This window comes from Bufo bufo, chromosome 8 (assembly GCF_905171765.1).
Source record: "Bufo bufo chromosome 8, aBufBuf1.1, whole genome shotgun sequence".
NCBI classification, from domain to species: Eukaryota; Metazoa; Chordata; class Amphibia; order Anura; family Bufonidae; genus Bufo; species Bufo bufo.
Window position 1 is genome coordinate 47,461,692 of NC_053396.1, and position 24,697 is coordinate 47,486,388.

The window sequence follows — 24,697 nt, forward strand, 5'->3', positions numbered from 1 at the left end:
ACCAGATGTCCTATCACAGCAATATGTAATCCCAGAAAACACATGCATTTTCTAGTTGGGATCTTATATACAGTAGTCTTAATGACAAGCATCACTATAGTACCTGCCTATTGGCTTAAAGGGGTTGACCGGGCTTTTTCTATTGATGACCTATCCTCAGGATAATGCCTCAATCACAGGTCAGTGATTTCCATCAGTGATTGTGAGCCAAAATCAGGTGCGGCTCTAAACACAGAACAGGTGCAGATCTTTCCCTTATACCTTATGTCTGTGAAGGCTCCAGTCCTGGTTTTGGCTCACAATCACTGATGGAAATCACTGACCAAAACACTGACGTGTGAATGAGGCTTAAGTCATCAATATCAGATTGGCGGGGGTCTACGGCAAAGCAGCAGTGGACAGGAAGGGAAAAGGGAGACAGCACGTTCCCACCATGCACTGTTTCCTCATACAGATGATCGGTGCCTGTTGTCAGACAACCCCTTTATGTTGATTGGCTGCAAAGCATTATGGGTAAACTCGTTGGACAGGGTGCAGCCTGGGGGTCATATGATCCTCCGTCTTTCAGATGTCATTTTGAGCAATTTTTCCAAAAACAGATTGCAAAAGTTTTGAATTCCCTACCATCACATTTTTAGGGGAAATTTATGACCAATTCAATTCACTCATCTCTATATTATAAGGAATCAAATGTGAATATGAAAATCAATAATATCTGATCATATAAAGTGTATTTTTTGTAATATCTGAATTCAATATTTATGGTATGCAAATTATCATAGTCCAGATGCATAGTTAAAAAAAAGTATCATGAATGGGATCATCTCAAACAATACCTTTATTCAGGACATCAATGGCAAACCCCAGGTACAAGTTACCAAAATATTGTTCATGACTTGTTTCATCCTTTCATGGAAAATGTTAATCCAGGATCCAGACAACGTACCAATGTAACAAACATTGCACACTTAGGGATTAGTTCGGATTGAATGGTTGCATTCAAAGTCCCTTTGATCTTAAGTACACTAAACATCTTTGCAGCTGTGCACAGTATGGCTGTATTATTAATTTACAATGGCTGTGGGGTGCTATAAGGTCAACATGTTAAAGCAGACTGTACGATTGATCTGATCTGCTATAGGTACAGTAGGTGCACCTAATACAAAAAAAAAGGATATGGATCGCTATCTGGTTTTTACTAGCACAAATGTTTTTTACTTTGATTTAACTTTTGGAGATATATTTGTCTTTTTCTATGTATTTACTTTTGTTTTAGACTTTTAGAAAATATGTTAACAAGTTTCAAAATGTTATTGTCAGAACATGCAAAGATTCTCTACAGGAGACTTAAAATAGGAGATTCTATTGCTTAACACTTTGTGATTTCTCCTGGGTGTTTCTATGGCTGCCACATGTTTTATTTTATTTCTATCATGTTTCTGTTTTCTGATGTCCACTGATGCCCTACACAAATGCGAAAATTATTCCCATATTTAACGACACAATGGAACCTCAACATGGTTGGACAATGATCTTCTACACCAGGGATACCCAACCAGCGGCCCTCCAGTTGTTGCAAAACTACAACTCCCAGGATCCCTTAACAGCTCACAGCTATCAGCCTACAGCAGGGCATGGTGGTAGTTATAGTTTTACAACAGCTGGAGGGCCGCAGGTTGAGCATCCCTGTTATACACCTTACCCTCTGCATATTACAGTACGCTCAGGTACCTGAGCAATAAGGTAGATTATGGGTTATTGGTTTATATCTAGGACTTCACTTGACACTGATTCTGATCTGTCATTCAGCTGTACCTGCCAAGAATGGTAGGTTCAGTTGAAAGTCTAAGACTACATTCACACAACAGTTTAAAAAATGACCATGAAAAACAGATACACAGACAGTTTTTCATGGCCGGTTTTTAAACCATTTTTGCAGCCATTGTTCAGCTATGTAGCCGTTTTAAGGGCCATTTTGCATTTTTTTTAACCCTTAGACTACCGGAGGTTTTTTGTTTTTGTGTTTTCATTTTTCTTACCTATCTTCCTTGAGCCATAACTTTTTTAAATTTTCCATTCACACATATAAGGGCTAATTTTTTTGCTGGACAAGTTGTACTTCTAATGCCACCATTTAATATGGCATACAATATAGTAGGAAGCTGGAAAAAAAATTCAAATGGGGTGGAATTGGAAAAAAAACACATTCCTCCACAGTTTTATGGGTTTCCTTTGCAGCAAAACTAACCTGTGCCCTTCATTCTCTGGTTCAGTACGATGACAATGATACCACAAATGTATTGGTTTTTGTGTCTAAATAGTGTAAAAATAAATCAAAACACCATATCACCATATTCTGACCCCCATAATTTTTTTTTATAGTTATAGCTACTAAGCTGTGTAGGGACTCATTTTTTTGCAGGGCCATCTGTACTTTTTATTAATACCATTTTGGTGTGTGTGTGTGTGTGTGTGTGTGTGTGTATATGACTTTCTGATCACATCTTATTACATTTTTTTGGGTAAGAGAAGTGATGAAAAAATGGCGAATTGGCCATTTTGACCCTTTTTTCTATTACCCCATTCGCTGTATTGGAAAATATTTTTATATTTTAATAGCACTGGCGTTTTCAGATGCGGTGATGCCCATAATGTTTATATTTTTTGTTATTTATGTATTTATTTTTTATTCTACAAAAAGAGAGGTGATTTAAACTTTATATATTTTTAACAGGTTTTCTTTTACTTTTTTATGGTTTTATAGCTCGTGTTTGAGACTACAAAACTCAGTATTTTTGAAAATTCTGTACCATTATGTTTATTATATAGCCATTGGTACAGAATTGCTCATTTCTTATGTTTGCCTGCCACCTGCTGGCCAAAATAAGAATTACAGCTTCAATACTATGGGTCTTTTTTGAGGGTATTAGTAGCAAATATACAGCTGCAAGAAAAAGTATGTGAACCCTTTGGAATGATATGGATTTCTGCACAAATTGGTCATAAAATGTGATCTGATCTTCATCTAAGTCACAACAATAGACAATCACAGTCTGCTTAAACTAATAACACACAAATAATTAAATGTTACCATGTTTTTATTGAACACACCATGTAAACATTCACAGTGCAGGTGGAAAAAGTAAGTGAACCCTTGGATTTAATATCTGGTTGAACCTCCTTTGGCAGCAATAACTTCAACCAAATGTTTCCTGTAGTTGCAGATCAGACGTGCTCAACGGTCAGGAGTAATCCTCGACCTTTCCTCTTTACAGAACTGTTTCAGTTCAGCAATATTCTTGGGATGTCTGGTGTGAATCGCTTTCTTGAGGTCATGCCACAGCATCTCAATCGGGTTGAGGTCAGGACTCTGACTGGGCCACTCCAGAAGGCGTATTTTCTTCTGTTTAAGCCATTCTGTTGTTGATTTACTTCTATGCTTTGGATCGTTGTCCTGTTGCAACACCCATCTTCTGTTGAGCTTCAGCTGGTGGACAGATGGCCTTAAGTTCTCCTGCAAAACGTCTTGATAAACTTGGGAATTCATTTTTCCTTCGATGATAGCAATCCGTCCAGGCCCTGACGCAGAAAAGCAGCCCCAAACCATGATGCCCCCACCACCATACTTCACAGTTGGGATGAGGTTTTGATGTTGTTGTGCTGTGCCTCTTTTTCTCCACACATAGTGTTGTGTGTTTCTTCCAAACAACTCAACTTTGGTTTCATCTATCCACAGAATATTTTGCCAGTACTGCTGTGGAACATCCAGGTGCTCTTGTGCAAACTGTAAACGTGCAGCAATTTTTTTTTTGGACAGCAGTGGCTTCCTCTGTGGTATCCTCCCATGAAATCCATTCTTGTTTAGTGTTTTACGTATCGTAGATTCGCTAACAGGGATGTTAGCATATGCCAGAGACTTTTGTAAGTCTTTAGCTGACACTCTAGGATTCTTCTTCACCTCATTGAGCAGTCTGCGCTGTGCTCTTGCAGTCATCTTTACAGGAAGGCCACTCCTAGGGAGAGTAGCAGCAGTGCTGAACTTTCTCCATTTATAGACAATTTGTCTTACCGTGGACTGATGAACAGCAAGGCTTTTGGAGATACTTTTATAACCCTTTCCAGCTTTATGCAAGTCAACAATTCTTAATCGTAGGTCTTCTGAGAGCTCTTTTGTGCGAGGCATCATTCACATCAGGCAATGCTTCTTGTGAAAAGCAAACCCAGAACTTGTGTGTGTTTTTTATGGGGCAGGGCAGCTGTAACGAACACCTCCAATCTCATCTCATTGATTGGACTCCAGTTGGCTGACACCTCACTCCAATTAGCTCTTGGAGATGTCATTAGTCTAGGGGTTCACATACTTTTTCCATCTGCACTGTGAATGTTTACATGGTGTGTTCTATAAAAACATGGTAACATTTAATTCTGTGTGTGTTATTAGTTTAAGCAGACTGTGATTGTCTATTGTTGTGACTTAGATGAAGATCAGATCACATTTTATGACCAATTTGTGCAGAAATTCATATCACTCCAAAGGGTTCACATACTTTTTCTTGCAACTGTATATATATATTTGTAGTTCAGCAGTGCAGTTATATGTTCTAAAGCCCTTTTTGGCGTGTATCAGTGGAACAAAAAGGGCTTATTAGCCATTGTGTGGTATAGTGAGAAAATTGCAGACTTTTTTGGGGTGTTTTAATTTCCTTTTTATTTATTATTTATTTATTTATTTGATCTAATAGTATGTCAGACAGAGAAGTGCCAGGGTCTGCATAGGGGAGTGGCAGAGGCCTTAAAGGGTTTCTACCACCTCATTTTGACCTAATTAGCTCTCAGACACTAGCGATCTGCTAGTGTCTGATCTACCTAACAATGCTATTCTCAGACCTGTGTGTGGATCCGTTTCACTAAAAAACAAACTTTTATTAATATGCTAATGAGCCTCTAGGTGCTATGGGGGCGTCTTTTCAGCACCTAGAGGCTCGGTCTACTCACATTGTATGCCGCTCCGCTCGTCCCTCCAGCCCGCCCATCTCCTCTTGATTGCCATCCTCCATCTGAGCCAGTGGACGAATTCTCGCGCCTGCGCCGTGCGCGTCTGTATTCGGCGCAGGCGCAGTGAATGTCTGACCGCTCCCTGCACAGACATCTCCACTGCGCCTGCGCCGATAACCGAGATGTTTGCGCAGGCAGCGGTCAGACATTCACTGCGCCTGCGCAGAATACAGACACGCATGGCGCAGGCGCGAGAATTCGTCCACTGGCTCAGATGGAGGATGGCATTCAAGAGGAGATGGGCGGGCTGGAGGGACGAGTGGGGCGGCATACAATGTGAGTAGACCGAGCCTCTAGGTGCTGAAAAGACGCCCCCATAGCACCTAGAGGCTCATTAGCATATTAATAAAAGTTTGTTTTTTAGTGAAACGGATCCACACACAGGTCTGAGAATAGCATTGTTAGGTAGATCAGACACTAGCAGATCGCTAGTGTCTGAGAGCTAATTAGGTCAAAATGAGGTGGTAGAAACCCTTTAATGTTTCTGGCACAGGTCACAGCAGAGTAAGGGGGCGTGGCAGCAGGAGTCACTTCGAGAGGCCTGAGCTCCCAGTTTCAGCTAGCGGTCATGTGTTGACCAGCAACCCAGCGGTTCTTGAATGGTTGACTCGATCTTCGACTTCATCGCAAGTGACATCAGACAGCCCAAGCCAAGTGTCGGTGGGTTCGTCAGACACAACCCTTAGTTGGCATGGCCCGGGAGCAGGCCCTGTGCCCTCACCTATACTCAACCTGCCTCTGTCCTTTTCTGTTCCCTCAGCTAGAGAAGTATCCTTTGGGCTCATCTCCACTATACAGCGAGGATGAGCTAATAGAGGACAGTCAGCAACTACTGCCCAGCCAAGATGTGGAGGAGACATCCGCGGCTTCCTCCGCTAGGCGGGGAAGTAGTGATGAGGAGAGTGGTGTGGGATTTGGAGTTGCGAACAATCAGGCTCCTGACCCAGAGACCGTTGAGGAGGACATCAGTGATGTGCAGACAGTACTAGATAAAGATGTAGCTGATCCCACTTGGGAGCCAGAGTGAATTCGGGGCTTCATCATCGGGATAAGAGGGTGGCAGCTTGCCCGTGAGGCAGTGGCGGAGCCTGCAAGTTGCTAGCGTGGCCGGGAGTCAGCAGGGTGACAGCAGTAGGAGGTCGGGAGCCAAACGTGCCTGGAGTAGACCACCCACTTCGCAGTAGCCTACCTGCCCGGGAGGTAGCGGGGAACGGGTTCATGAAAGCAGCGGCACTAGCAGTCAGTCAGTGCAGAGTGTGGGGGGTAAAATCACCTACTCGGCGGTGTAGCAGTTTTTTGTTAAGCTGCTGGAGGAGGTGAACATGGCCATTTGTAGAATCTGTGGGCAGAAGGTGAAGCGTGGCCAGCGTGCCAATGTTGGCACCACGGCCCTGCGTAAACATATGCAGCATCCCATAAAGCGGCCTGGGAGAACTGTGGCTCCAATGTGGTGGTCCAGCCTGCCCCAGCAATCGCTGCATCACCCAGTGGCACTCACCCGATTTCAGGCAGTCAAGGCTCCACCACCTAACCTGAAGGGAGCTATATGTCATTCCCATCATCTGCTAGTCCTGATGCTACTGCTTCTCCTCCTACTCCTCGCCAGTCATTCCATAGAACAGAAGGTGGGCCAGTCCTTGAGCCTGTTGGTGTCTGCCAAAGTGCACGGCAGAACCAACGTGTGGAGCTTTAACTATGGTCAGGGACAATACATGTCCTTTACGGCCCACTGGGTGAATGTGGTTCCTGCACAGCCACACCAGCAACTTGGCCAGGTGACGCTGCTTCCTCCTCCACATTGCCACGCCATTGGTCCAGCGACAATGTCCGTCGCTGCCTCCTCATTCTCCACTGTGTACCAATTCACAGTGCCTCTCCAGCATACCACATGTGCAGGGCACGGCGGTGTCATGCTGTTCTTGACCTGGTTTGCCTGGGCGAACGGAGTCACACGGGGAGGAACGGCTCCGTGTCCTTTTAGCAAGAAATTTAATACTGACTTTATCCCCGACAACTCAAATTCAGAACCATGGTGAGCGACAACGGGAAAAACAATGTATCAGCTCTGCGTCAAGGAGGGCTGAGCCATGCGCCCTGCATGGCACACGTGTTTAATCTGGTTGTCAAGCATTTCCTGAAGTTTTCTACCCATCTGCAAGACATCATAAAAATGGTCAGGAAACTTTGCATGCATTTCAGCCACTCATACATGGCAAAGCACACCCTCCTTGAGCTGTAGCGGCAGAACGGCATCTGCCAACATAGGCTGATATGCGACATTTCCACCCGTTGGAATACCACCCTCCATATGTTGGACCAAATATACAAACAGAAAAAGGCCAGGACTGAACAACGTCATTTCACTGCTTTATGTCCTGGAACAGATGCTGCTAAATATGACTGGTCAGGGGACTGGAGGCATGGCTCCTAGATCTCACAGCCACATGATCCCTGTGGGGGCTGAACTGGAGGAGGAGGAGGAGGACAGGCCGAAAGGCAAAATAGTGGCCCATTCATAAAGTAGGGAGGGTGGGAACAGCATGAAATGTCCACAGAGTAGCCCTATAACATAGTGGTGAGGTGTAAGCAGCATGAGGAGGCCACAGAGTGGCATAATGACAGTGTGGAGGTGGCAGCAGCATCAGGAGACCACAGAGTGACCCATTGACAGAGTGGGGAGGTGGGTGGCAATACCAGTACCAGATGAAGATGGTGGGTGAAAAAAGGAGCACTTGGCATCAGATTTGTGGCATCAGGAGGGTGGCAGCATCAGAATAGTAGCTGAGGCAGGAAGCCAGAAGAAACAGGTCTCTTTTGTCAAGGTTTGGGTGAGGCAGCATGGATGATCTAATCTGATGCATCAGGCATTGGTGGGTGGAAATCCTGGCTGATCCACGCCTGATTTATCTTGACAAAGGTCAGTCTCTCCACATTTTGGGTGGACAGGCGAGTTCTCCTTGGGGTAACTATGGCCCTGCTGCACTAAACACCCACTCTGATGCCACACTACTGGCCGGGCAGGACAGTTTTTCCAGGGCAAACTCAGCCAGTTGCGGCCACAAATCCAGTTTGGCTTGCCAATAACCAGCAGGTCTTCAATGATGGCTGGCAGGGTACACTCCAAGTATGCCACCACCTGCTGGTTCTTGTTCTGCTCTATGTCTAGCTGCTGGTGAGTAGTTTTTTCACTATGCATGTGAAGAAAGCTGCTGTCACGAACCAGCGGATGTGAACCCATTGTGCCACATGTCCTACTTTCTCTAAGGGCGTTGTCTAAGTGAACCCCTCGATTCTTCACAGTTTCCCTGATGGTGGGGATAGACTTTCCCGAGGGTAAAACCAGGTCGCTACCTCTTGAGGAGGATAGGCACAAGAGGCAGCTGGTCCAGGCAGACCAGGAGGTACCAGGGAAAGGTATCAGAAGTACATGCGTAGTCAGGCAGGCGGAGTCGTTACCAGAAGCAACCCGAAGGATGAGCCAGAGGCGTAGTCAGACAGGCAAAAGGTCTGGGCAGGGGCACAGGTACAGGTCAGGCAATCGGGGTCGGCAACCGGAGAGACAAGGCTAGCAGGCAGGGATCAGATGGGTAGCAGAATCCAATAACACAAATACGAGTCAGGAAAACAGGAACACAAGTGGTTATCAGAAGCCTTAGCAGAGCACAAGGACCTTGACACTAAGGCATCTGGGAAGGGGGCTGAGCCACTTATATATGCGCGGGAGGGCTAGGATAGATCAGTGAGGTCACATGACCTAAGCCACAAAGCCCAGGAAGTGATGCGCGCCGGCCCTTATGGAAGTGCAGCAGAAAAAACAGCAAGCATGCTGTGTCAAGGGCTGAGAGCAAACTGTGAAGCAGATCCAGAACAACAGCACCCACACAGACAGGGCCCAGTACTACAGAAGTGAAATGGGAAGCAGCGGCCGCAGATCACTGCTGAACACGGCGCCCGGCACTGCGGCGGTAAGCAGGGGAACAGCGGCGCGCAGCAGCCAATTTTACAGCTGCTCATCAGCGACTATAGACTCAGGCTGCTGCTGATGGAGCTGGTACTGCTCTTGCTACCCCCCTCAGCAGCCATGGCAGTAAAACGTGAGCGCAGAGGGCCCCCCGGTCAGACCTGTGAAAAAATGGACAATGGCGCAGATAGGATGCCGCCAACTGCTTACATAGGATGTCTCTATAGTATATCTGTAAAGAATAAATCAAGGCAACTGGACCTACTGTAGATTTCTTGAAAACATTTCACTCATTCTTTCAATGAGCTTTCTCAATTCTGAGTGAGCTCAGAATAAATCAACTCAATTCTGAGTTGATTTATTCTTTACAGATATACCATGACCTGGATAAATGAGAACCTCCACAGACACGTCTTTATAGTAGTTCAGTTTGTCCTCCCTCTCAGCGGGTGTAAAAATGGCCCCCATTTTGGACCTGTAGCAAGGGTCTAACATGGTGGAGAGCCAGTATTCATCCCTCTGCCGAATGGTAACAATTCAGCTGTCACTACACAAGCAAGGGAGCATGCATCGGGCCATGCTTCCATCTTCACTGCATACTGCCACGGTGTATTTGGGTCATGTGCCTCGTCTTCCTCATCTTCCTCTTGCTTCTCCGGCACCTCCTGCTCCTACTCTCCTGTCACCTGTGTAGAAAAACCACCCATTTTTCTACACATTGCTTGTGCTCCAATGTCCTCTGCTCCTCCTCCAGTTCAGCCCCTACAGGGCTCATGTGGTCGTGAGATGTAGGCACCATGTCTCCAGTACCCTGACCGGCCAGTATTACCAGCATCTTTTCCAGGATATGAATCAGTGGAATGATGTTGTTCATCACATAGTCCTGGCGACTGACAAATAAAGTGGCCTCCTCAAAGGGCATGAGCAATTGGCAGGTGTCACGCATGAGCTGCCACTGGCTAACATCGAAGTTACACACAAGAGTACCTCTGCCTGCCTTTATCATCAAGAAATAATTTATGGCCTTTCTCTGTTCGTACAGTTGGTCCAACATATGGAAGGTGGTATTCCAACGGGTTGAAATGTCGCATATCAGCCTATGTTGGGGGAAGCTGTTCTGCTGCTGTAGCTCAAGGAGCTGTAGCTCAGATGGGTGGAAGACTTCAGGAACCGCTTGACAACCAGATTGAACGAACATGTGTGACATGCAGGGCGCATGGCTCAGCCCTCCTTGACGCAGTGCCAACACATTGTTTTTCCCATTGTCGGTCACCATGGTTCCTATTTTCAGTTGTCACGGAGAAAGCCAGGATTTGATTTCTTGATGAAGGACGCGGAGCAGTTCCTCCCCTGTGTGACTCCATTCGCCCAGGCAAACTAGGTGCGGAACAGCGTGACATCTCTGTGCCCTGCACATGTGGTATGCTGGTGGGGCACTGTGAATTGTCCCTGCAGTGAAGGCTGAGAACAAGGTGGAGGATGAGGAGGCAGAGGCGGACACTGTCGCAGGACCAATGGCGTTAGAACATGAAGGCGGAAGCTGCGTCACCTGGCCAAGATGCTGGTTTGACTGTGCAGGAACCACATTTACCCAGTGGGCCGTAAAGGATATATTTTTCCTTGACCGTAGCTACAGCTTCACATGTTGGTTCTGCCGTGCACTTTGGCAGACACCGACAAGCTCAAGGACTGGCCCACCTTCTGTTCTACATGTGTGTGCAGGGCTGGTACTGCCTTTTTGGCAAAGAAATGACATCTTGGGACTCTCCACCTCGGCTCGACACAAGCCATCAGTTCTCTGAAAGGTGCATAGTCCAACACTTGGAAAGGTTGTGACTGCAGAACCAGCAACTTGGCCAGGAGCATGTTCAGATTCTGCACCGTTGGATGAGTGCACGCATACTGCTGTCTCTTGGCAATCGCTATGGTGATCGATTGATGACGGAATGACTCACTTGTAGTGATGATCAAGCACCAAAGTATTCAGGTGTTTGGTTGTTTTCGGCAAGAACACATTGCTATATTCGTGTGCTCGGCCGAGCACCCGAGTATAATGGAAGTCAATGGGAGACAACGAGGCACCCCCTGCTCTGAAGAGGGGATGGTGCCTGGTCCATTGAAAAAGGCAGAAAGTGACAGAAACACCACCAAAATGGATCGGGAACGGCATGGGGACGATGTCTGGATGCATCTTTGACTTCCAGGTTGCTGCTGGGAACCATGTTGTCCGAGTTGTACGCCACTTTTACAGACTGACAAAAATGCGCACAAAACCCCCCAAAAAATCAATTTATAGGAAAAATACTACATACACGCCCTTGAAAAATTATGATTGATGACCTGCTGGTGACCCTCAAAAACATTTGGAGGGCCTGCTGATCTGACCATCTAAAACCAAGTGCATGTTGTTCAGCTGACTCTCTAAAACATTATTTGTGAGTGCCTTCAGGTGAGCTGATGCTCTAAAGCATTATATGTGAGTGCATGCTGCCACATTGGTGATGTTAGATAACCTCTGGACGATTGCACGTCCCCATGACGGCGACGATCCATTTGGATGTCTGCCCTATCAACTTTCGATGTTCTTTTCTGCGCCTACCATGGTGATCATGGGTAATGGGGAATCAGTGTTCGATGCTGGAGAGGGAGCTTGAGAAAGGGATACCACAGCCAGGTCAGTGGCTCAAATTTGATTGGCTGTTGTTGCCTTGCCGCTTTTTTTTCCTAATTGTGAACCATCCAGAGAGGGTGGGTCAAGTTATTAAAGCTCAAGCATGCAAAGAAGGCAGCAGGCGCGCAGCAATTACCCACTCCCGACTCAGGGAGGTAGTGACAATAAATAACAATACAGCACTCCTAAGTGGCCCTGTTATTGGAATGAGTACACTTTCCGTTAACGAGGATCTATTCGAGGGCAAGTCTGGTGCCAGCAGCCAACTTGCTCCTGGCCTCCACAATGTTCACCTAGTGTGCCATCATGGTGAGGATTGTGTTGACCAGACTCTTGCCTACAGAGACTGGACTTGAAGGTGAGGGCCTGCTGCCGCTTTATTGACTCTAGATAACTTCTAGGCTATCGCACGTACCCGTGATGGCGACGATCCATTTGGATGTCTGCCCTATCAACTTTGGAGCAATTTTTCAACAAGGACCTTCTGGTATAGCACTTTTTTAGTTTTGCTTGTCCTCTCCACCAGAGGAATGAGAGATGAGAAGTTCTCTTTGTAGCAGGGGTCGAGAAGGGTGAACAACCAGTAATCCGTGTTGTCTAAAATGCGTATAACGCGCGGGTCGTGGGAAAAACAGCCTAATATGAAGTCACCCATGTGTACCAACAGGCAAGACTTCACTGTCGTCATCAGAAGGTGAGCTTACCCTGTAAAAGATTGTAGGTGAGGGTCTGCAGCAGTGTTCCCTCTAAGCTGCGCGGGTGGGCGGCCGCGCAGCAATTATTGTGGCCCCGCTCACAATTTTATAATGCCCGCTCACTCAGCTGTGCCGGCCCCCAGCTGATTCCCCTGTCTGTTTTGCAGGCTGACGCAGCCCGCCGCACGGTCAGTTCATTTACAATACCTGACTGTGGGCTGCCGGTGGGCGGTGGCTAGTATTCAAATAGGGGGGCGGAGTCCCGGACCTGGTGGAGGCAGAGAGGGAGTGTGTGACGTGCGGCTGAGGTCACGTCACGTCACGCTGCATCTGATCTGAGTACCCTGCGCGCCTGGCCGCCTGCTAGCTGGTGAGGTGAGGGCATATAAAAAAAGAAGTATGTACCCCCCCTGTCCCACAGTGCTACGAATCCTCTGTTGTCCCCTGTATTACCCTGATACCCCTCAGTTATATAATATATCTGAGGGGTATCAGGGTAAATTATACAGGGGGTAATATAACTAGGGGTATCAGGGTACATGAGGGGTAATATAACTGAGGAGGGCTAGGCTACTATCAGACATTATACAGGGGTAATATAACTTATCTTACCCCTCACCCCTGTATTATGTCCCTGATAGCCCTCCTCACTTATATTACCCCTGTATAATGTACCCTGATAGATACCCCTTAGTTATATTACCCCTGTATAATGTACCCTGATACCCCTCAGTTATATAATCTAACTGAGGGGTATCAGGTTAAATTATACATGGCGGGGTAATATAACTAAGGGGTATCAGTGTACATTATTATACAGGGGTAATATAACTAAGGGGTATCAGTGTACATTATTATACAGGGGTAATATAACTAAGGGGTATCAGGGGACATTATTATACAGGGGTAATATAACTTAGGAGGGCTATCAGGGGACATTATACAGAGGTAATATAACTTATATTACCCCTGTATAATGTACCCTGATACCCCTTAGTTATATTACCCCCTGTATAATTTACCTGATACCCCTCAGTTATATTACCCCAGTATAATGTCCCCCATAACAGTGTGTCCTCCACAGGTCCCCCATAACAGTGTGTCCTCCACAGGTCCCCCATAACAGTGTGTCCTCCACAGGTCCCCCATAATAGTGTGTCCTCCACAGGTCCCCCATAACAGTGTGTCCTCCACAGGTCCCCCATAACAGTGTGTCCTCCACAGGTCCCCCATAACAGTGTGTCCTCCACAGGTCCCCCATAACAGTGTGTCCTCCACAGGTCCCCCATAACAGTGTGTCCTCCACAGGTCCCCCATAACAGTGTGTCCTCCACAGGTCCCCCATAACAGTGTGTCCTCCACAGGTCCCCCATAACAGTGTGTCCTCCACAGGTCCCCCATAACAGTGTGTCCTCCACAGGTCCCCCATAACAGTGTGTCCTCCACAGGTCCCCCATAACAGTGTGTCCTCCACAGGTCCCCCATAACAGTGTGTCCTCCACAGGTCCCCCATAACAGTGTGTCCTCCACAGGTCCCCCATAACAGTGTGTCCTCCACAGGTCCCCATAACAATACCCAAAGGAAAAAAACTATTTTAAAAACCTGCTGTTTCTCTAGATGGCCTTATGTTTATGGTAGTGGTAATAGAGTCTCAAGGGTCTATAAAAGCAGCTACACTATTTTTACAGACCTTTGAGACTCTATTAACACTACTATTAACATAAGGTCATCTAGAGGAAAAGCAGGTTTTTAAAATTCTTTTTTTTCCCCCCTTTAGGTGTTAGAGCAATCTAATGAAAGTTATGTTTTAACACCTAAAGAGAAAGAAAAAATAAATAAAAACCTATGGTTTCTCTAGATGACCTTATGTTGATAGTAGTGTTAATAGAGTTTCAATGGTTTGTAAAAATAGTTGCTTTTATAGACCCTTGAGACTCTATTACCACTACTATCAACATAATGTCATCTAGAGAAACAGCAGCTTTTTTTAATTATTTTTTTCCTTATTAAAGCAATCAAATGAAAGTTATGTTTTAACATAAGGGTCAGAAACTGGGTTTTGTTTAGCCTCTTGGTTATTAGTTTTTCTATGTAAGTTCTCTGGAACAAAGATTTTTTTTCCCTGTATGGTTTATATATGGAGAGCAATGTCCAGTGATAACAGAGAGGACTATACTGTATATTGTACGGGATGGTGCAGGGGTTTGTATGCTCTTTGAAGTGACAATTATCTTAGGTTTTCCTATCGCCCACCTTTGATGGCGCTGTGCCCAGCTCTGAGCCGATCCCGCTCAGCAGCTGCGAAGGCTTAGAGGGAACACTGGTCTGCAGGTGAGCTGACCCTGTAAAACATTATATGCGAGGGCCTGCAGTTGAGCTGACCCTGTAAAAGATTTTAGGTGAGGGCCTGCAGGTGACCTGACCCTGTAAAACATTATATGTAAGTGCCTGCAGTTGAGCTGACGCTATAAAACATTATATGCAAGTGCATGCTGTTCAAATGACGCTCTAAAATATTATATGCGAGTGCATGCTGTACATCTGACACTCTAAAAATTTTTTTTTCAAGTGCATGTTTTTCAGTTGACCTTCTAAAACATTATTTGCGAGTGCCATTAGGTGAGCTGACGCTCTAAAACATTATTTTCAAGTGCATGTTGTTCAGCTGATTCTCTAAAACATTATTTGCGAGTGCCTTCAGGTGAGCTAATGCTCTAAAACATTATATATGAGTGCATGCTGTACAGCTGACGCTCTAAAACATTATATGTGACTGCATACTGTTCAGCTGACCCTATAAAAAAATTTGAGTTGAGGGCCTGTAGTTGAGCTGACCCTATAAAAAAAATTTAGTTAAGGGCCTGCAGTTGAGCTGACCATATTAAAAAAATAAGAGTGGAGGGAATATATGCAATCTGTATGAGGAGGAGAAAACCATATACTCTTTTTTTGTGGTGGAAAAGGTGCATGGGAATACACTACAGTAGATTGAGTACATAATAATTGATAGATCGAAATTGCCTACAGAGACAGTAGATGAGGACTGGCCCCTATTATTTAAATTTGCGCTAAAGAAACAGTTTTCGGATGGTGTACTGTATATGTCACAGAAAGAAACACACTATGGACACTAGATTAGGCCCAGATTATTGGAATTTGCCCTAAAGAAACAGTTTTCGGATGGCGTACTGTATATGTCACAGAAAACAACACACTATGGACACTAGATTAGGCCCAGATTATTGGAATTTACGCTAAAGAAACGGTTTTCAGATGGAGTACTGTATATGTCACGGATGTGTATTACACGCACACACTACAGAGACAGTAGATGAGGACTGGCCCCTGATTATTTAACCCCTTAAGGACTTGGCCATTTTTTGCAAATCTGACCAGTGTCACTTTAAGTGCTGATAACTTTAAAACGCTTTGACTTATCCAGGCCATTCTGAGATTGTTTTTTCGTCACATATTGTACTTCATGACACTGGTAAAATGAAGTAAAAAAAAAATCTTTTTTATTTATAAAAAATACCAAATTTACCAACAATTTGAAAAAAATAGCAAATTTCCAAGTTTCAATTTCTCTACTTTTATAATACATAGTAATACCTCCAAAAATAGTTATTACTTTACATTCCCCATATGTCTACTTCATGTTTGGATCAATTTGGTAATGATATTTTATTTTTGGGGGATGTTACAAGGATTAGAAGTTTAAGAGAAAATCTTGAAATTTTTCTGAAATTTTCAAAAACCCACTTTTTAGGGACCAGTTCAGGTCTGAAGTCACTTTGTGAGGCTTACATAATAGAAACCACCCAAAAATGACCCCATTCTAGAAACTACACCCCTCAAGGTATTAAAAAATAAATTTTACAAACTTTGTTAACCCTTTAGGTGTTGCACAAGAGTTCTTGGCAAATGGAGATTAAATTTGAGAATTTCAATTTTTTGGCAACTTTTCCAGTTTAATCAATTTTTTCCAGTAACAAAGCAAGGGTTAGCAGCCAAACAAAATTCTATATTTATTGCCCCGATTCTGTAGTTTTCAGAAACACCCAATATGTGGTCGGAAACTACTGTACGGGCACACAGTAGGGCGTAGAGGAAAGGTGCGCCGTATGGTTTTTGGAAGGCAGATTTTGCTGGACTGTTTTTTTTTACACCATGTTCCATTTGAAGCCACCCTGATGCACCCCTAGAGTAGAAACTCCATAAAAGTGACCCCATCTAAGAAACTACACCCCTCAAGGTATTCAAAACTGATTTTACAAACTTTGTTAACCCTTTAGGTGTTGCACAAGATTTATTGGAAAATAGAGATACAATTTCAAAATTTCACTTTTTTGGCAGATTTTCCATTTTAATATTTTTAACAAGTTACAAAGCAAGGGTTAACAGCCAAACAAAACTCATTATTTATGGCCCTGATTCTGTAGTTTACAGAAACACCCCATATGTGGTCGTAAACTGCTGTGCGGGCACACGGCAGGGCGCAGAAGGAAAGGAATGCCATACGGTTTTTGGAAGGCAGATTTTGTTAGACATTTTTTTTGGACACCATGTCCCATTTGAAGCCCCCTGATGCACCCCTAGAGTAGAAACTCCAAAAAAGTGATCCCATTTTAGAAACTACGGGATAGGGTGGAAGTTTTGTTGGTACTAGTTTAGGGTACATATGATTTTTGGTTGCTCAATATTACACTTTTCTTGAGGCAAGGTAACAAGAAATAGCTTTTTTGGCACCTTTTTTTTTTTGTTATTTGCAACATTCATCTGACAGGTTAGATCATGTGGTATTTTTATAGAGCATGTTGTCACGGACGCGGCGAGACCTAATATGTATACAATTTTTTTATTTATGTAAGTTTTACACAATGATTTAATTTTTAAAACAAAAAAAATCATGTTTTAGTGTCTCCATAATCTGAGAGCCATAGTTTTTTTCAGTTTTTGGGCAATTATCTCATTTTTTGTGGGATGAGATGACGGTTTGATTGGCACTATTTTCGGGTGCATATGACTTTTTGATCGCTTGCTATTACACTTTTTGTGACGTAAGATGACAAAAAATGGCTTTTTTTACACCGTTTTTATTTTTATTTTTTTACGGTGTTCACCTGAGGGGTTAGGTCATGTGATATTTTTATAGAGCGGGTCAATACGGACGCGGAGATACCTAATATGTATACTTTTTTTTATTTATGTAAGTTTTACACAATGATTTCATTTTTGAAACAAAAAAAAATCATGTTTTAGTGTTTCCATAGTCTAAGAGCCATAGTTTTTTCAGTTTTTGGGCGATTATCTTGGGTAGGGTATGATTTTTGCGGCATGAGATGACGGTATAATTGGTACTATTTTGGCGTACATGCGACTTTCTTGATCACTTTTATTACCTTTTTTGGAAAGTAAGGTGGGCAAAATTTCATGTTCCTCATAATTTTTATTTTTTTATTTTTATGGCGTTCACCGTGCGGGGAAAGTAACATGACCGTTTTATAGATCAGGTCGTTACAGACGCGGCGATACCTAATATGTGTAGTGTATTTTATTTTTTTAATTTTTATTCATTGATAAATGTGTTTTTTTTTTATCTTAACTTTTTTCACTTTTTTTTACATTTTTTTGACCCAGGCCCACTTTGTTCTTCAAGATCCAGTGGGTCTCATGTCTGTATAATACAGTACAGTACACTATATAGCGTATTGTACTGTATTTTACTTACACTTTGTCTGAACAGATCTATGCCTTTAGCACAGATCTGTTCAGCACCATGGACAGCAGGATGCCATGGAACCTTCCCCATCTGCTCAGTTGTGGCCACAACTGAGCAGACGGGGAAGGGTAAGGAGGGGGGCTCCCTCCCTCTGTCACCCCATTCTGTCGGGGGGCTGCAAAGGCACAGCAGCCCCCAGATGGGAGAGGGAGGGAGCCCCCTCTTACTGTTAACCTTTTCCATACAGCGGTCCGTACAGACCGCGGTATGGAAAGGGTTAAACGGCTGACATCATAGCACACATGTCAGCCGTTTATACCAGAGTGTCAGCAATGTGCTGACACTCTGGTATACCACTGGACGGCAATGAATATTCAAGAGGAGGCGGGCGGGGGATCGCGATCCCGCCTGCCGCACCACCCGCCTCCCGCACCTCCTGCACCGCCTGCAACACCACCCGCCACCATAAAATAATTGAAGGGTGCAGGGGGGGGGGGGAAACTTTATTTGGGGCATTTTAAAGTTTGATCCCCGCGGTCCCTGACCAGAATCGTCAGAAAGCGCAGCAAACCGCAGGTTTGCGCAGGTCCTATGACCCCCCCCCCCCCCGGCGTTGTGACAGGATGCACGCTGAATGATTTCATCCTGTTCCGATTAAACCCTGCAGCTCCGCAATCTCGATTTAAACTCATGACATACCGGTACGTCATGGGTCCTTAAGGACTCGGGAAACATGCCATACCGGTACGTCATGCGTCCCTAAGGGGTTAAATTTACGCCAAAGAAACAGTTTTTGGATGGCGTACTGTATATGTCACAGAAAGCCACACACTATGGACACTAGATTAGGTCCAGATTATTGGAATTTGCCCTAAAGAAACAGTTTTCGGATGGAGTACTGTATATGTCAGAGAAAACAACACACTATGGACACTAGATTAGGCCCAGATTATTGGAATTTGCCCTAAACAAACAGTTTTCGGATGGTGTACTGTATATGTCAGAAAACAACACACACTATGGACACTAAATTAGGTCCAGATGATTGGAATTTGCCCTAAAGAAACAGTTTTCGGATGGCGTACTGTATATGTCACAGAAAACAACACACTATGGACACTAGATTAGGCCCAGATTATTTGAATTTACGCTAAAAAAAACAGTTTTCAGATGGAATACTGTATATTTCACAGAAAGCCACACACCATGGAAGCTAGATTAGGCACAGATTATTGGAATTTGCCTTAAAGAAACAGTTTTCAGATGGTGTACTGTATATGGCACGGGAAACAACACACTATGGACACTAGATTAGGCCCAGATTATTTAAATTTACGCTAAAGAAACAGTTTTCGGATGGAGTACTGTATATTTCACGGATGTGTATTAAACGCACACTATAGACAATAAATGTGGCGCTGATTATTATATAAGTCTGCGGATGATGTACAGTATATGTCACTAATAGGTATTAAATAAAAATATCTTGCTGCTATCAAACACACACACAGTAGTCCTTCTCTCCCTGCAACTTGCCTTCCTCAGCACGGATGTCCCCGAGACTGATTAATTTAGAGCAGGTAAAAATATATTGCTGCTCTAAAACACACACAGAGTAGTCCTTAAAAGGACTTTTGGGTCTTTGAAAAGCTTTCTTCGAATAATAACTGAGAATTTCGCTCCCTACACTGCCTTTCCCTTCCTACCCTCTGCTCTCCTTGCCTATGACTGATCCGAGCACGTGTCATCGGGTGCTATATAGCGTTCCGGCCAGACAATCACTGTTATGCCAGCAGCCAACATGGCTACTGGCATTACAGTGATGGCAGTACTTACCTGCACGTTTATTGGCTGCTTAGCAGCCGCGAAACGTGCGGGAAGGAGCTCGAGCATGGCGCTCGAACACATGCGGTACTCGGCCGAATACGCCATAGCGATGCTCGAGCCTAACCGGTATTCGGCCAAGCATGTTCGCTCATCACTACTGACTAGGAGGAGGAGCAGGAGCATCAGGACCAGCAGATGATGTGAAGGACAGACAGCTTCCTTCGACTGAGGTGGTGCAGCCTTGACTGTCTGAAATCGGGTGTGTGCCCTTGGGTGAGGCAGCGGTTGCTGCGGCAGACTGGACCACCACATTGGAGCCACAGTTATCTCAGGCCACTTTATGGGATGCTGCATATGTTGACGCAGGGCCGTGGTGCCAACATTGGCACGCTGGCCACGCTTCACCTTCTGCCCACATATTCGACAAATGGCCATATTCAGTTCCCTTGGCGGCTTAACAAAAAACTGCCACACCGCCGAGTAGGTGATTTTACCCAACACTTTGTGCTGACTAACTGCTACCGCCACTACCTCCGTAAACCCCTGCACCACTACTTTCCGGGCAGGAAGGCTCATGCGAAGCGGGTGGTCTACCCCAGGCACGTTTGACTCCCAACCTCGAACTGCTGCCACCCTGCTGACTTCCGGCCACGCTACCGACTTGCTGGCTTCACCACTGCCTCAAGCCCAAGCTGCCACCCTCTTCTCCCGATAATGATGCAGTCCCTTCGTCACCCAGCTCCCAATTGCGATCGGCTACATCATCATTGAGTACTGTCTGCATGTTACTGATGTCCTCCTCAACGGTGTCTGAGCCAGGAGCCTGTCTGATGAACCCAATGACTCTTGGCTGGGAGTGTCTGATGTCACTTGCGACGAAAATCGAGTCAACCATTCAAGAACCGCTGGGTTGCTGGTCAAAACACGACCACTAGCTGACACTGGGAGCTCAGGCCTCTCGAAGTGGCTCCTGCTGCCTTCTATCTTCATTCAGCAGGACCTGTGCTGACAGATATCTGTGGCTGTGAATGGCAAATTAAGTTATTTTTTTTGCCACGAATACATGCCAAAAAGGCCTTTAATTTTCTCATTTCACCACACAATGGCTAATAAGCTCTTTTTCCCCACTAATACACACCAAAAAAAGGTTTTAGAACATATAACTGCTGCCATGAACGGCAAATAATATTTTTTTTTGTCACTAATACACACCAAAAAGGGCTTTTATTTTCTCACTTCACCACACAATGGCTAATAAGCTCTTTTTCTTTTTCCCCACTAATGCACGACAAAAAAAGGCTGTAGAACAGATATCTGTGGCTGTGAACGGCAAAAAAATGTTTTTTTGCCACGAATACATGCCAAAAAGGCCTTTCATTTTTTCACTTCACCACACAATGGCAATTAGCCCTTTTTCTTTTTTCCCCACTAATACACTACAAAAAAGGCTTTAGAACTTATAACTGCGTCCGTGAACGGCAAATAATATATTTTTTTGCCACTAATACACGCCAAAAAGGGCTGTAATTTTCTCACTTCACCACACAATGGCTAATATACACGCCAAAAAAAGGCTTTAGAACATATAACTGTGGCCGTGAATGGCAAATATAGCGGCTAATAAGCCATATTTCTTTTTCCCCACTAATACACGCCAAAAAAAGGCTTTAGACAACACCTGACCCAAGAGAGAGTCACAAGAACCACCCCATAAATGCACATCCGACAATAAGTCAATATAAAAATATATATAAAGTTTATTAGACACACCAACAGACAAATTTTTAAAAATTGTATACAATTATAACAAAGTGCGGTATGCAATAAAATATATGTAACCGACACACACAGGTCCACTGAATTGCCACAAAATGGGCATAAATACTATAAACCAGCATATGGGAATACAATGCAAAACATAAAGCAAATATAAAGTAAGGTAAGACCATTAGAAATGCAAACAGACCATGATAAGGTCTAATTTAGAGAGCCAAAACCTACATGAGCCGCTGGTGCAGTGGACCTGGAAGAATGAGTAACGCCCTCATTCTTCCAGGTCCACTGCACCAGCGGCTCATGTAGGTTTTGGCTCTCTAAATTAGACCTTATCATGGTCTGTTTGCATTTCTAATGGTCTTACCTTACTTTATATTTGCTTTATGTTTTGCATTGTATTCCCATATGCTGGTTTATAGTATTTATGCCCATTTTGTGGCAATTCAGTGGACCTGTGTGTGTCGGTTACATATATTTTATTGCATACCGCACTTTGTTATAATTGTATACAATTTTTAAAAATTTGTCTGTTGGTGTGTCTAATAAACTTTATATATATTTTTATATTGACTTATTGTCGGATGTGCATTTATGGGGTGGTTCTTGTGACTCTCTCTTGGGTCAGGTGTTGTTTCATGCTTCTTTCACCACCCTTTGCACTCCGTGTATTATTTGGTGTGCCCCCTACCTTTCTTTACCAAAAAAAGGCTTTAGAGCATATAACTGTGGCCGTGAACGGCAACTAATATTTTTTTTGCCACTAATACCGTACATGCCAAAAAGGGCTTTAATTTTCTAACTTCAGCACACAACAGCTAATACACAATAAAAAAAAGTCTTAAGAACATATATATAACTGCACCGCACAAGGGCTAATAAGATCCCAATTACAAGAACGGAATTACAGAGGTATTGCAAGCTTGAAATGAGCAGCAGTTTAATGGCAATTTGGATTCCCAGTCATTGCAGCAAGGTGTAATAGAATTGTTCCTATTACCCAGTGTGTACACTCCCCTATTGGACCCTGTTCTGCTTCAATACTGGGTAATAATTCCTCCCTATCCGTTCCCTACACTTCTAATGCTCTTTCTCTGAACCTCTATTGAGCAAAATATAAGTTTCTAGTCTTTCCTAGCACTGTCCCTAGCGCCTGCTAACATCTCTCCCTGCCCTAACTACACTGGAAAACGGCAGAATCCAAGATGGCTGAGGCTATTTATAGGGCTGTGACATCACAGGGATGGCTGGCTGCTGATTGGCTTCATGCATGGCATTGTAGGTGATCCCTCGTTCCCAGAGTTCCTTGCTCCATGTCCTAACATGTGCAGCAGCCATTTTAGGAAAAAATGCGATTCCTTACCACGAAGCGTGAGGAAATTAGGAACAAATCAAATAATTCCTGAAATTCGGATCAAATTCCACTTTGTCAGCTTCGATTCGCTCATCTCTAGTTACAAATATAAAAAGTCCTAACCACCCCAATCGCAAGCTGAAGATGTGTATTATATATAGCACAGAAATGTCAGAAATGTTTTGTATCTTGCAGATTTTGTGCCTTTCTTCTTCCCTGTTCTTCTTTATGAAAATGCACATTTTCTCTTTTCATGCCTGCTTAGTGGGTAGGCTCTTCCTAGTTAGTGATGAGCGGCAGGGGCTATATTCGAATTTGCAATATTTCACAAATATTTGGGTGAATATTCGTCTTATATTTGCAAGTTAGTGAATTCGTGATTATTTTCTTGATTGCGAAAAATCGACAATGTAATATTTGCGTAATGCATGTGAAATACAGGCATGGGTCACTTTTGCTACATTTTTCTGGAGAAAATGGTTGGCATGGCAGAACATTAAAAATGGCTTTATATGTAGTTAGAGTGCTACAATATATTCGCGATTGCGCTAATCGGCACTAATGATGCAAATATTTTGGCGCAATACATAAAACTTCACATTTTAGTAGGTCTGCATGTATGTATGGACAGCAGAACCTATCACACTACCAAACACACTGCACTGCAACAGTTACACTATATCAGGATATAACCTACACTTACTATCTCCCACTAACTATCTGTTAGTGTATATTATATATATATATATATATATATATATATACACACACACACACACTATCTAACTATCTATCTAATATAGTGTGGAAAGCACAGAGCACAGCAATGACACTTCTGTCTCTCTCAGAACTTAAAAAACTGTAGAAAATGGCTGCTGGGGAGGTTCTTATACAGTAAGTGTTGCTAAACTCAGACAAAGACATTGCAGCCTTCCCATTGGCCCACAAGCACGAAGGGAGGTTACTGAAGGTTCGAAATTATGAATATATATCACTATATTCTAAATATTCATACCCAACACTATTCCTAGTGTGATATATGAACTGTTGGATGTCTCCTGATGTTCCAACTCCCCTTTTACAATATATGTGTTTGAAACACAGGTTAAGGCAAAGAGACTGTAACATAACCCCTTTCTCTCCCTCCCTGTAACAGCATTAGTTACAGTTGTGTTCAAAATAATAGCAGTCAGACATCACTTACCTGATCAATTACTGTTTTTAGTAGAAATGATATTTCTACATGGCAAATAATTGACTAGCACGTGTAGTAGAGTAATAGAAATCCAATAGACCCAACAGTCATGACATGCATTCTCTGCAATTCTTTCACTTATTGAAAGGGCCATGTTCAAAATAATAGCAGTGTGGAGTTCAATGAGTGGGGTCATTCATTCTTTGAAAAACAGGTGGCAATTATTGCCCTTATTTAAGGAAGGAAGGCAGCAAATGTTGTACATTCTGGGTGCATTTCTCTCTGAAATTCGGAGGAAAATGGGTTGTTCCAGACATTGTTCAGAAGATTACCTTGATTAAAAAGTAGATTAGAGAGTGGAAAACATATAAAGAAGTGCAGAAAATGATAGGCTGCTCAGCTAAAATTACCGCAAATGCTTTAAAATGGCAACCAAAACCTGA